Source organism: Coenobita brevimanus, chromosome 16, assembly GCF_032717465.1.
Source record: "Coenobita brevimanus isolate Jiangsu-jjx chromosome 16, ASM3271746v2, whole genome shotgun sequence".
Taxonomy (NCBI): Eukaryota; Metazoa; Arthropoda; class Malacostraca; order Decapoda; family Coenobitidae; genus Coenobita; species Coenobita brevimanus.
In genome coordinates this window covers 21890308-21903922 of record NC_136969.1, presented here as the reverse complement: position 1 = coordinate 21903922, position 13615 = coordinate 21890308, and positions in this window count along the sequence as shown.

Below are 13615 nucleotides of genomic sequence, written 5' to 3'. Positions count from 1 at the left end.
TATTTTCACAGTTAAGTTGGAAATTCGACGTTCTATGCTGAGGTTTGCCTGGGACAGCCGTTAACCACCATGGAATTTCCTGAGTAATATCGTCCATCAACACACCACTAGAATTATCAAGAAATCTTCAATCAAACCTGTATTTTTCTTCCGAGATCGACTTTTGTATCGACACACCTCTACGATCTGTATCAAGTGGGTAAAATTATACTTGCTCATTTCTTCTCAGTGCTAAAATTAGCTATATTCAACTTATTTACTCATCTATTTTGCTAGGACATAAATAAACAAGAGGCGTATTTCATAACACCATATCTTAATGACAGGAATATTTTCGCCACCACCCACGTTAATACCAGATGACACACAAATTGCCACAACATCAGACTCACAATTAAGAGGCAGCCCACCCCTTGTACAAACCTCACCACACACTAAAGATAAAGAAACAAATACGGGAGTTTCAGATGATGAGTGGGAAACCCCCTCAGACATAGAGAGTGTGGACTTTGCCGCTGCCTTGCACACGTATGCCAATATACTTAACAGGGTTCACCGGTCTGGTCATACATATTCCACCATTCCCTCACACAATGATAAACACGTACAAGTTGAATTAACAGGGCAATCATTAAAAATGGATCAAGAAACAAATACTGCTGATCTAACAACCACACCTCACGTGTTTGTGTATCATGAGGATAAAACTGCCTCAAAATTCTCTGGCACAGACAAAGATCGCATTGATGTCATTTCATTAGTCAGTCAGTGCGAACAAATGTTCATCAAGCGCCACATACTACATGAACAAGAGAAAATTGCTATTTTTTCATCTTGCATAAGCCAGGAAAGATGTCCAGCAAGCAATTTATTGTACTCTGATAAGCTCCATCGAGCTAGGACATATGATGAATTTAAAACTGAATTTCTGAAGAAATTTTGTGGAGGTATGAACTTCTTGCCAGGTATAATTCCAGAATTACATAAAATTGTAGATCTCGTAAGGGAGCACACTACAAACCATGTGCTCAGTGAAATAACTGCTGATGTCCCCACAATCAAGAGAACTTTGTTAGCTACTCTGGAGAATTCTAATTGGATAACAGATGATGGAAAGATGTCCCCAGACCTCGTCGTGGACATCATTGGTTATGTAGGTGCCTTGTGTAAATTACCTGATAGGACCCTTAAGATCACCAAGACGATCGCGTACACCCCAGGAATGTGCTTGCTAGACTTAATGAACGAGGTAGAGATGCAGTGCAGTAAAGCAGGTGTGGTCGACACACATGCACATTCTGGTAGAATCAGGGTACCTGAGACAGTATCAGCTGTGAAAACATCTACACCGACCCCAAACAGAGAACAAAATCGATCGCGACCAGAAATGAGGCAGCCCAAACAAACAAAGACGCCTAGAAATCGTTCCCAGACGCCTTCCTACAGGCAGTTTCATAAGTTTTCGCGCAGCCCGAGCAGGTCTCGCGCCATAAACAACACTTCTTATGGGAAATCACCTCGTAGGTCACAGTCAAGGGATATCTCCATTCTATGTCATTATTGTGCAAAACCAGGACACACAAGGTATGAATGCTTTATCAAGGCAAAAGAGGACAAACAAAAGACACAAGGATTTGGTCCTTACTGTAGGCATCATAGATACCAAGGGCACTGGACTAGTGATTGCAAAACAGTAGAAAAAAATGTGTCTATGTTCAAATCGGGGGAAGACCAAGTCATGACAAAAAACGAACAAACGTAAAGAAGAACAAGGCTAAACTTCACATAGGAGGCATGTTGGGAAATGAGTGTATCTTGATACCAGCTGTATGTGAGGATCAAAACGTTTCCTTATTTTTAGATACAGGCTCTCCAGTGAACTTAATAACACATGAAGAACTAAATAGAATTCTTAAAAATAAGAAGAAAGTAACTTTTCTGGATGAAGCTGATTTAGATTTATACACAGTGGATGGACAAGAGATTACAGTGAAGGGTATGATAAGATTAAATCTCAGTTTCACAGAAACTACAAGACCATTCCCTGCATTTTTCTATATCGTTGAAAACTTAGCAATTAAAGCTCATATGTTACTGGGCTTAAGATCCATGAGAGCTGAGAACATAACTATACTCCCACAAATGAATGGAATAGACTTTGATAATGAATTCATAGAGGAAATAACTTCAGAGCCCTCGCCGATTGGTAGAAGAGAGCCAAAACGAATTGGTAATATTAAAGGCTTAAACAAACATACACAAACAGATGAGTGTATAGATCCACTCGCACCACCAACTCCATCCTCCAGAATTAGTGACCCAGATAACAGTACTGATTTATCAATTTTTCCAGCCCATCTCACTAATGATTTAGTTATACCACCTAATTCATACATGAAGGTTACCATAAAGAGCAAATTACGGAATAGTACTGTTCTTGTCTCAGAAGAATTATGTAAAGTAAAGGGATTGTCAGTAGAAAACGCATTATGTCATACGAACGACGAAGGGCAAACTCAGATATTCATAATTAATCACATGAATGGGGAAGTTCAGTTGAAAAAGGGAACTTGCATAGTTAATATTGAAAAATGTTCCGCCCCTGTGAAGGAAATAGTTATAGCTGGAGTAACAAGTGAGATAAAATCTACGGATAGAGAAAGAATAAAAGAGAATTTAATTCACTCAGGTGAATTTGACGAAGAAAATTATTTATTAACCCTGGTGGAAACACTCAGGGACACGGTAGCATTGCCTGGAGAACAATTAGGGTGTACTAACTTGATTAATCACATGATTAATGTGCACCCAGAAACACCACCAATTTTCGTACCAGCTTACCGCATACCATACTCCCAACGTACACTTGCAAATCAGTATGTCGATGAAATGTTAAAACTTGGAATTATTGAGCCTTCAGTTTCCCGGTGCAACGCCCCCCTATTCTTCGTGCCCAAACGAAATGGAGAAATGCGTGCGGTAGTAGATTACTGTAAACTAAATAATCACACAATCCCAGACAGATTTCCCATGCCATTGCTAAGCGATGTTCTACAGAATATTGGTCCTGAGAATAATATATTCTCGACCATCGATCTCCTAAACGGCTGCTATCAGATTCCGGTATCTCTGGAGTCACGTAAATACACTGCCTTTTCAACAAACAGAGGCCATTATCAATATACAAGAATGCCAATGGGACTGAGGACAGCCCCAGGCACATTCCAGCATCTTATGAATTACGTATTGTCCGGAATTTTAGGACAAGGAATATTTGTTTATCTTGACGATATTATTATCGCAACGAAGAATATTAAGGATCATCTCAGGAAATTAGACTTACTCTTACAAAAGCTTAGTGATGCTTGATTAAAAACTAAACTTTCTAAATGCAAATTTTGCTTTAAGGAAATAAATTTCTTAGGCCACAAATTAAGTTCTGATGGTATTCACACCACTGATGACAAAATACAGGCAGTGAGAGATTTTCCTGAACCCACTACGACTGACGAAGTTAGACAATTTCTAGGTCTGGCTGGGTACTATAGGTCATTCGTACCACAGTTCTCTCATATAGCCTTCCCTCTATTCCAACTACTCAAAAAAGATGCTGTATTCCAATGGGAAGAAGAACAAAAAAGGGCATTTAACAATCTAAAAATTAAACTAACAAATGCACCTTGTTTAGCATATTCGGATTACACAAAATCATTTCTTATTTGTACAGACGCATCAGTTAAAGGATTAGGGGCTGTACTGATGCAGGAAGATAAAAGAGGAAAGAATCAACCGATTGCATTTGCCAGCAGACAAACAAGAGGTGCAGAGAAAAATTATTGCACTACAGACTTAGAGGCACTTGTAGTGGTTTTTGCATTACAAAAGTTTCGAGATTTTTGTATATGGTTACGAAATCCACTTATTCACCGACCATAAACCACTGGTGGGTATGTTTAAAGAAAAACTCCTTTCTGGGAGGAGAGCAAGATGGAAATGTACAGTTGAAAACTACAATGTACAAATTCATTATATACAAGGTAAAATGAACATAGTAGCTGACGCATTATCTAGGAACCCGAACACAATTCAGGTCGCGGCGTTAGATCTCAAAGGAAATATCCCAAACCACGAGGATATCGCAAAGGCACAAAGACTTGACCCAATATGGTCTAAAGTAATATACAAGTTAGAAAGTGGAGATGACATTCAATTACCCAAACTGCATGTCCCACTTGAACAATTCACAGTGGTCAATAATACATTATACAAAATTAACTCTAAACAACCAAAACGCCAAAGAAATACTAACCAGTTGGTAGTACCTAATGACATGATACCCCAAGTATTACGATTGATACACGACAGCCCACATGCAGGACATCCTGGAAAGGATAAGACATTCAACCACGCCCAGCTATTATATTACTGGCCTTCATTACGAAAAGATATAAACAATCATATAGACAGATGCGAATCATGTGCAAAACACAAAGGATACCCAATCACACCTGCACCGATGGGTAATTACCCTGTACCACATCAACCATGGGACGTTGTCGCTGTTGATTTACTCAAGATGCCATTATCATACAATAATAACCTATACTTATTCGTAGCAACGGATCATTTTTCCCGTTATGTCATTTTAGCTCCAATTAAAGATAAGACAGCAGAGACAGTAGCAAAGGCAATAACAGATAATGTAATATGTCGCTTTACTACCCCAAAGGTATTAATAAGTGATAATGGAGGAGAATTTAATTCTGAGATCTTACAAGAAATATGTAAACAATACAACATCAAAAAGGTTAACGTTTTGGCCTGTCACCCAGCATCGAATGGGTTGGTAGAGAGACAAAATAAAAAGGTATTAGATGTGCTACGACACATTCTCAGTGAAAATTATGCAAGCTGGGATGATTGGATTCCCAGAATAGAGGCCTCAATTAATGGGTCTATAAATAAATCCATCGGTGACACACCACATTTCATTATATATGGCACAGATAAAAAATTACCATATGAGCTCCTAGAAGGTGACAGCATGCCTATATACAATAACGATGATTACTCTAAACTCCGTTTACGTGAATTCCAAGACATTCACAAAAGAGTCAAAAAACAATTAACGATGTCCAAGGAAGAAATGACGGAGGCATTTAACAAGAAGGCAAAAGATTCACCTATCAGCTTAGGAGACATTGTTTACGGAGTCATTCATACAAGAGACAATAAATTATCCCCCAAATTTGAGGGCCCATATAGAGTAATTAACATAAAAGCAAACAAAGTTTTAATTAAGTCACTTTCAAGTGGCGAGGAGAAACAAGTTCATATTGACCATTTAAAACGAGTTTCAAGTGAATTATCACATAATTATTCAGCCTCGGATACAACCGAACAGGTGAACGTACCTCAAGAAACCAAGCAAGAACACAACAATGATTACAAAAAGAAATTAAGGTCATATACCAAACACTCAAACATAGGTGCAACTATTCCAATAAAATCTACAGTCCATCATTTACGAGAATTAAATATCGATTTAAACTCCTTCTATAAATGAAATAACAATCAACTGTAACGCACATCATCACTATCATCGACCACAGCATTATAGGAAATTAATAGATTTTTTTTTTTCGGTAGGTTACGATGAAGGGACTTATGCTATGGATTCTCCTCTACATAGTAAGAGGATATGCTCACCTAGACACCAAACATATAGTACGACAAGGATGCCTCATAGCTCCAATGGCCACGACTACAATCGTTAAGGACGTCATGAGTACTGAAATAAGTCTAGATTACTTGTATGACTTACCTACTTATCTAGAAAGACTTGCGACGCCGATGCGAACTCTGGACTTCATGATAGGAAATTATGTTTCACAAGCACATAACACCAAGGAAGTGAATGAAATGGTGAAGTCAGCGAAATGGAAACTAGAACAGGCGAAGTCAACTATGCTCGTCATGATCCAAGATCTCCCATCTTATGGAACGGAGGTACTGAGCGACAGGAACAACATCACACGTACTCGCCAAAAGCGCGGTTTGTTCGACCTGGGCGGCGCAGTTCTTGGGAACATCTTTGGATTAGCTACAGAGGATGACCTTAAAGAAATAAACAACAAATTTAATAAGATAGCTCAGGTACTAACATACCAAGATAAATTCATCACAGGACAGAACTCAGCAATGAAGACATTTGTGAAAAATCTGAAACAAGCAGAAAACGTAGCTATCGAGAGTGTAGATAAAATAAATGAATTAGAGGGAAACGTAACTCTTTTCCAGCACTTCTCCATCATCACAGAACATATTGACACGATTCTACTACAATTAGAGAACACTAGAGATCGTTTCAGGGCACTTATGCAACGAATTTCGAATGCTGGTGATGGCAAGATCACAAATGACTTACTCCCAGTTCATGAGCTACGTCAGATAGTTAGCCAAGGCATACATAAACATAAATTGAAGCCGTTGTTCCGCAGTAGGGAATTTATGCAATATTACCCGTATTTAGAAGCAACACTAACACCAACATCAGTGGTAGTTCATGTACCATTCATCACTGAAGACCTGTTCACAGTATACCAAATACACCCCTTCCCCTATAAGAATAACAACACTTTGATCATCATCAACATCAACACAGACACCGAACTCATCATGGTCTCCAAGAGACGGGACACTGTCACTTTCGCAAGTGAGTCAACGATTGAACGAAAGTGCCGCACATCCTTACATGCTGTTCATCTTTGTCCTGCGTACATTTTCACGTTTCAGCCTACTGATACAGTCCCTTGTGAAATGGCTATCATCAGAAATGACAATATTCATCATCATTGCAACTTCACTTTTGCTCCAGATAAACTTGTACACCATCAACACATTGGACACTCACAGTTTTTTTATTTCCCTCATAACACATCAGTTTACATAGTCTGTCCAGATATACCACCCTCTCATACATCAGCCTCAGGATTATACATAGCACCAGACTACTGTGCGGTATTTACACCAGCCATGTCTACTTTATCCACCATCAATCACTACGCCGTTCTCAATCATACACACAAACATTTCCACCCACTGCCTGATATGAACTTAAACATGAGCACAAGTATTAACCTGACTTCACCTAAGTTTGAAACTATGCAGCTGATCAATGAAACAATGAAGCCCTGGGAAGATTTGAGTTTGAGTATGTTCAACCCATATTATGTGTATAGCCCAGCACCTACTGTCTTTATAATCGTCTGCATTGTAGTTGCAGTACTGCTGTTCGCAATGCACAGAATGCATGCAAGAATTGCTAATTTGGAGTCATTATTTAGTGGGGGGAGAGTTAACATCACAGTTAACCACCCTGAATGAAGTGTATATATTTTGTATATATTATTAATTATATATATATATTAAAAAAAGAATACAAAGAAGAATGACCCATATATGGCAGACCAGTACCATTATCTTTAAATGAAATATTAATAACTCTTACCATAATCTTCATTTTAAACTATTTTTTATTCTTCCATGTATGCATTTCACTATAATAACCCAAGTACATACTGTATTACAGTTAAATAATTTACTTTAATGCATTTATTCAAATATGTATACAACTTGTTTAAAATGTAATATTACTGAATAATCACTATTTACTATGAATAATATATGTATACAATATTCATACAATTATGTTACTTTTACAATATTATGTATTTCACTTAATTAGCTTATAAGTTCATTATAATGTGTATATAGTATGTATTAATATATTAGGACTATTAACTGTCGATGGTACGCCATTTTCGCGCGGCCGAGCAGATGTCAGGACTACATATTATAATTACAAATCATAATAGATAGATAGATGAATAGATAGATAGACAGCCCTCTGCGAGCCTGGGAAAAGGAAATGAGTTTGCAAGTTACACTGAGGAAAGCTGACGACAGCGGCCAGTAAGGAGATGATGCAGTTAGCTGTCAGCAGTCCTCTCGTGAACAAAGACCTAGTAACCATACACACACATATACACACATACTCACACACAGGCTTCTTAAACTTTCCATCCACGAGGAACACACGTGATACGTCTCCTGTTTCACCAGAATTTAGGAAAGAGAGCGTAGAAGGAGACAGGCCTTAGAAGAGACAGGTCACAGTGAGAAGGGCTTGGCAATTTGAGAGAGAGAGAGACAGAGAGAGAGAGAGGCAGAGATATAGCTAGCGGGACTGGACTCTATATTCCGCTCTGTGTGAGAGACTTGTTAATATTTCCAAGACAAATAAAAATAGTCCCATACTATTCTTTACCTCTCCTGTCACTACATGACAAATGGGAAGCTACTCCAAGATATAAAGACCGCTCATCCACAAGTCATAGATTTATATATATATATATATATATATATATATATATATATATATATATATATATATATATATATATAACTCCACAACAAAGTAACCACAAAGTATTTTATGACACAAAGTCATTTATGACATTTGGTAGCAGCGAACGTATACGAACCTCGTCTACGAATCAACATTGAATTCCTACAAAATATCAAGATTGAAAACAAAAAGAATACCTCTTACAACCAGGTCCTGACAGTATTCTCTCCACCCAGCCCCCTCCGCCTCCCCGATCATCATGCTGATGCAGAGGTGAAAGAGGTCACAAGACACCTTGCAAGCAGTTTAACAAAATATTGATACGATCTTGCAACTTCTACGACGAACCAGCGAATCTACGGACATCGTCTCCGAATTAAAAGCAAATTTCTACAAAAGCAGGTGAGACTCTACAAGATTAGCTTCAGTCTACAGTGAATTCCTACAAAATACAGCCTACAATGCAAATAGTCTACAAGTCTAGGAAACAACTCTATAATCTTCACGTAACTTCAAGCAGCAACAAGAAGAATATAAAACAAAGCAAGTAAAGAAGAGGAAACACCGAAGCAACAAGAACACAAGCCACCACCACTCCCTCCTGCCTATGCTGACCCAGAGGTCAAGACACGCAGCAAAACACCAAGTCCATATTCACAACTCGTCTTACTCACCCGTCTTCACTCAAGTTACTCATCGCTACTCATTCACTCACCACAGCTACCAGTGTGGGAAGCCGACGTCACCATGTGCTGAGATGACATCACAACGCGAGTCTGCCATGCCAAGCAACGTGTGACTGACACCAGGCACTTCTCACCCACTACTCATTACTCATTATTCACATAGCTCCTACTCATACTCATTTATTTTCACAGTTAAGTTGGAAATTCGACGTTCTATGCTGAGGTTTGCCTGGGACAGCCGTTAACCACCATGGAATTTCGTGAGAAATATCGTCCATCAACACACCACTAGAATTATCAAGAAATCTTCAATCAAACCTGTATTTTTCTTCCGAGATCGACTTTTCTATCGACACACCTCTACGATCTGTATCAAGTGGGTAAAATTATACTTGCTCATTTCTTCTCAGTGCTAAAATTAGCTATATTCAACTTATTTACTCATCTATTTTGCTAGGACATAAATAAACAAGAGGCGTATTTCATAACACCATATCTTAATGACAGGAATATTTTCGCCACCACCCACGTTAATACCAGATGACACACAAATTGCCACAACATCAGACTCCCAATTAAGAGGCAGCCCACCCCTTGTACAAACCTCACCACACACTAAAGATAAAGAAACAAATACGGGAGTTTCAGATGATGAGTGGGAAACCCCCTCAGACACAGAGAGTGTGGACTTTGCCGCTGCCTTGCACACGTATGCCAATATACTTAACAGGGTTCACCGGTCTGGTCATACATATTCCACCATTCCCTCACACAACGATAAACACGTACAAGTTGAATTAACAGGGCAATCATTAAAAATGGATCAAGAAACAAATACTGCTGATCTAACAACCACACCTCACGTGTTTGTGTATCACGAGGATAAAACTGCCTCAAAATTCTCTGGCACAGACAAAGATCGCATTGATGTCATTTCATTAGTCAGTCAGTGCGAACAAATGTTCATCAAGCGCCACATACTACATGAACAAGAGAAAATTGCTATTTTTTCATCTTGCATAAGCCAAGAAAGATGTCCAGCAAGCAATTTATTGTGCTCTGATAAGCTCCATCGAGCTAGGACATATGATGAATTTAAAACTGAATATCTGAAGAAATTTTCTGGAGGTATGATCTTCTTGCCAGGTATAATTCCAGAATTACATAAAATTGTAGATCTCGTAAGGGAGCACACTACAAACCATGTGCTCTGTGAAATAACTGCTGATGTCTCCACAATCAAGAGAACTTTGTTAGCTACTCTGGAGAATTCTAATTGGATAACAGATGATGGAAAGATGTCCCCAGACCTCGTCGTGGACATCATTGGTTATGTAGGTGCCTTGTGTAAATTACCTGATAGGACCCTTAAGATCACCAAGACGATCGCGTACACCCCAGGAATGTGCTTGCTAGACTTAATGAACGAGGTAGAGATGCAGTGCAGTAAAGCAGGTGTGGTCGACACACATGCACATTCTGGTAGAATCAGGGTACCTGAGACAGTATCAGCTGTGAAAACATCTACACCGACCCCAAACAGAGAACAAAATCGATCGCGACCAGAAATGAGGCAGCCCAAACAAACAAAGACGCCTAGAAATCGTTCCCAGACGCCTTCCTACAGGCAGTTTCATAAGTTTTCGCGCAGCCCGAGCAGGTCTCGCGCCATAAACAACACTTCTTATGGGAAATCACCTCGTAGGTCACAGTCAAGGGATATCTCCATTCTATGTCATTATTGTGCAAAACCAGGACACACAAGGTATGAATGGTTTATCAAGGCAAAAGAGGACAAACTAAAGACACAAGGATTTGGTCCTTACTGTAGGCATCATAGATACCAAGGGCACTGGACTAGTGATTGCAAAACAGTAGAAAAAAATGTGTCTATGTTCAAATCGGGGGAAGACCAAGTCATGACAAAAACGAACAAACGTAAAGAAGAACAAGGCTAAACTTCACATAGGAGGCATGTTGGGAAATGAGTGTATCTTGATACCAGCTGTATGTGAGGATCAAAACGTTTCCTTATTTTTAGATACAGGCTCTCCAGTGAACTTAATAACACATGAAGAACTAAATAGAATTCTTAAAAATAAGAAGAAAGTAACTTTTCTGGATGAAGTTGATTTAGATTTATACACAGTGGATGGACAAGAGATTACAGTGAAGGGTATGATAAGATTAAATCTCAGTTTCACAGAAACTACAAGACCATTCTCTGCATTTTTCTATATCGTTGAAAACTTAGCAATTAAAGCTCATATGTTACTGGGCTTAAGATCCATGAGAGCTGAGAACATAACTATACTCCCACAAATGAATGGAATAGACTTTGATAATGAATTCATAGAGGAAATAACTTCAGAGCCCTCGCCGATTGGTAGAAGAGAGCCAAAACGAATTGGTAATATTAAAGGCTTAAACAAACATACACAAACAGATGAGTGTATAGATCCACTCGCACCACCAACTCCATCCTCCAGAATTAGTGACCCAGATAACAGTACTGATTTATCAATTTTTCCAGCCCATCTCACTAATGATTTAGTTACACCACCTAATTCATACATGAAGGTTACCATAAAGAGCAAATTACGGAATAGTACCGTTCTTGTCTCAGAAGAATTATGTAAAGTAAAGGGATTGTCAGTAGAAAACGCATTATGTCATACGAACGACGAGGGGCAAACTCAGATATTCATAATTAATCACATGAATGGGGAAGTTCAGTTGAAAAAGGGAACTTGCATAGTTAATATTGAAAAATGTTCCGCCCCTGTGAAGGAAATAGTTATAGCTGGAGTAACAAGTGAGATAAAATCTACGGATAGAGAAAGAATAAAAGAGAATTTAATTCACTCAGGTGAATTTGACGAAGAAAATGATTTGTTAACCCTGCTGGAAACACTCAGGGACACGGTAGCATTGCCCAGAGAACAATTAGGGTGTACTAACTTGATTAATCACATGATTAATGTGCACCCAGAAACACCACCAATTTTCGTACCAGCTTACCGCATACCATACTCCCAACGTACACTTGCAAATCAGTATGTCGATGAAATGTTAAAACTTGGAATTATTGAGCCTTCAGTTTCCCCGTGGAACGCCCCCCTATTCTTCGTGCCCAAACGAAATGGAGAAATGCGTGCGGTAGTAGATTACCGTAAACTAGATAATCACACAATCCCAGACAGATTTCCCATGCCATTGCTAAGCGATGTTCTACAGAATATTGGTCCTGAGAATAATATATTCTCGACCATCGATCTCCTAAACGGCTGCTATCAGATTCCGGTATCTCAGGAGTCACGTAAATACACTGCCTTTTCAACAAACAGAGGCCATTATCAATATACAACAATGCCAATGGGACTGAGGACAGCCCCAGGCACATTCCAGCATCTTATGAATTACGTATTGTCCGGAATTTTAGGACAAGGAATATTTGTTTATCTTGACGATATTATTATCGCAACGAAGAATATTAAGGATCATCTCAGGAAATTAGACTTACTCTTACAAAAGCTTAGTGATGCTTGATTAAAAATTAAACTTTCTAAATGCAAATTTTACTTTAAGGAAATAAATTTCTTAGGCCACAAATTAAGTTCTGATGGTATTCACACCACTGATGACAAAATACAGGCAGTGAGAGATTTTCCTGAACCCACTACGACTGACGAAGTTAGACAATTTCTAGGTCTGGCTGGGTACTATAGGTCATTCGTACCACAGTTCTCTCATATAGCCTTCCCTCTATTCCAACTACTCAAAAAAGATGCTGTATTCCAATGGGAAGAAGAACAAAAAAGGGCATTTAACAATCTAAAAATTAAACTAACAAATGCACCTTGTTTAGCATATCCGGATTACACAAAATCATTTCTTATTTGTACAGACGCATCAGTTAAAGGATTAGGGGCTGTACTGATGCAGGAAGATAAAAGAGGAAAGAATCAACCGATTGCATTTGCCAGCAGACAAACAAGAGGTGCAGAGAAAAATTATTGCACTACAGACTTAGAGGCACTTGCAGTGGTTTTTGCATTACAAAAGTTTCGAGATTTGGTATATGGTTACGAAATCCACTTATTCACCGACCATAAACCACTGGTGGGTATGTTTAAAGAAAAACTCCTTTCTGGGAGGAGAGCAAGATGGAAATGTACAGTTGAAAACTACAATGTACAAATTCATTATATACAAGGTAAAATGAACATAGTAGCTGACGCATTATCTAGGAACCCGAACACAATTCAGGTCGCGGCGTTAGATCTCAAAGGAAATATCCCAAACCACGAGGATATCGCAAAGGCACAAAGACTTGACCCAATATGGTCTAAAGTAATATACAAGTTAGAAAATGGAGATGACATTCAATTACCCAAACTGCATGTCCCACTTGAACAATTCACAATGGTCAATAATACATTATACAAAATTAACTCTAAACAACCAAAACGCCAAAGAAATACTAACCAGTTGGTAGTACCTAATGACATGATACCCC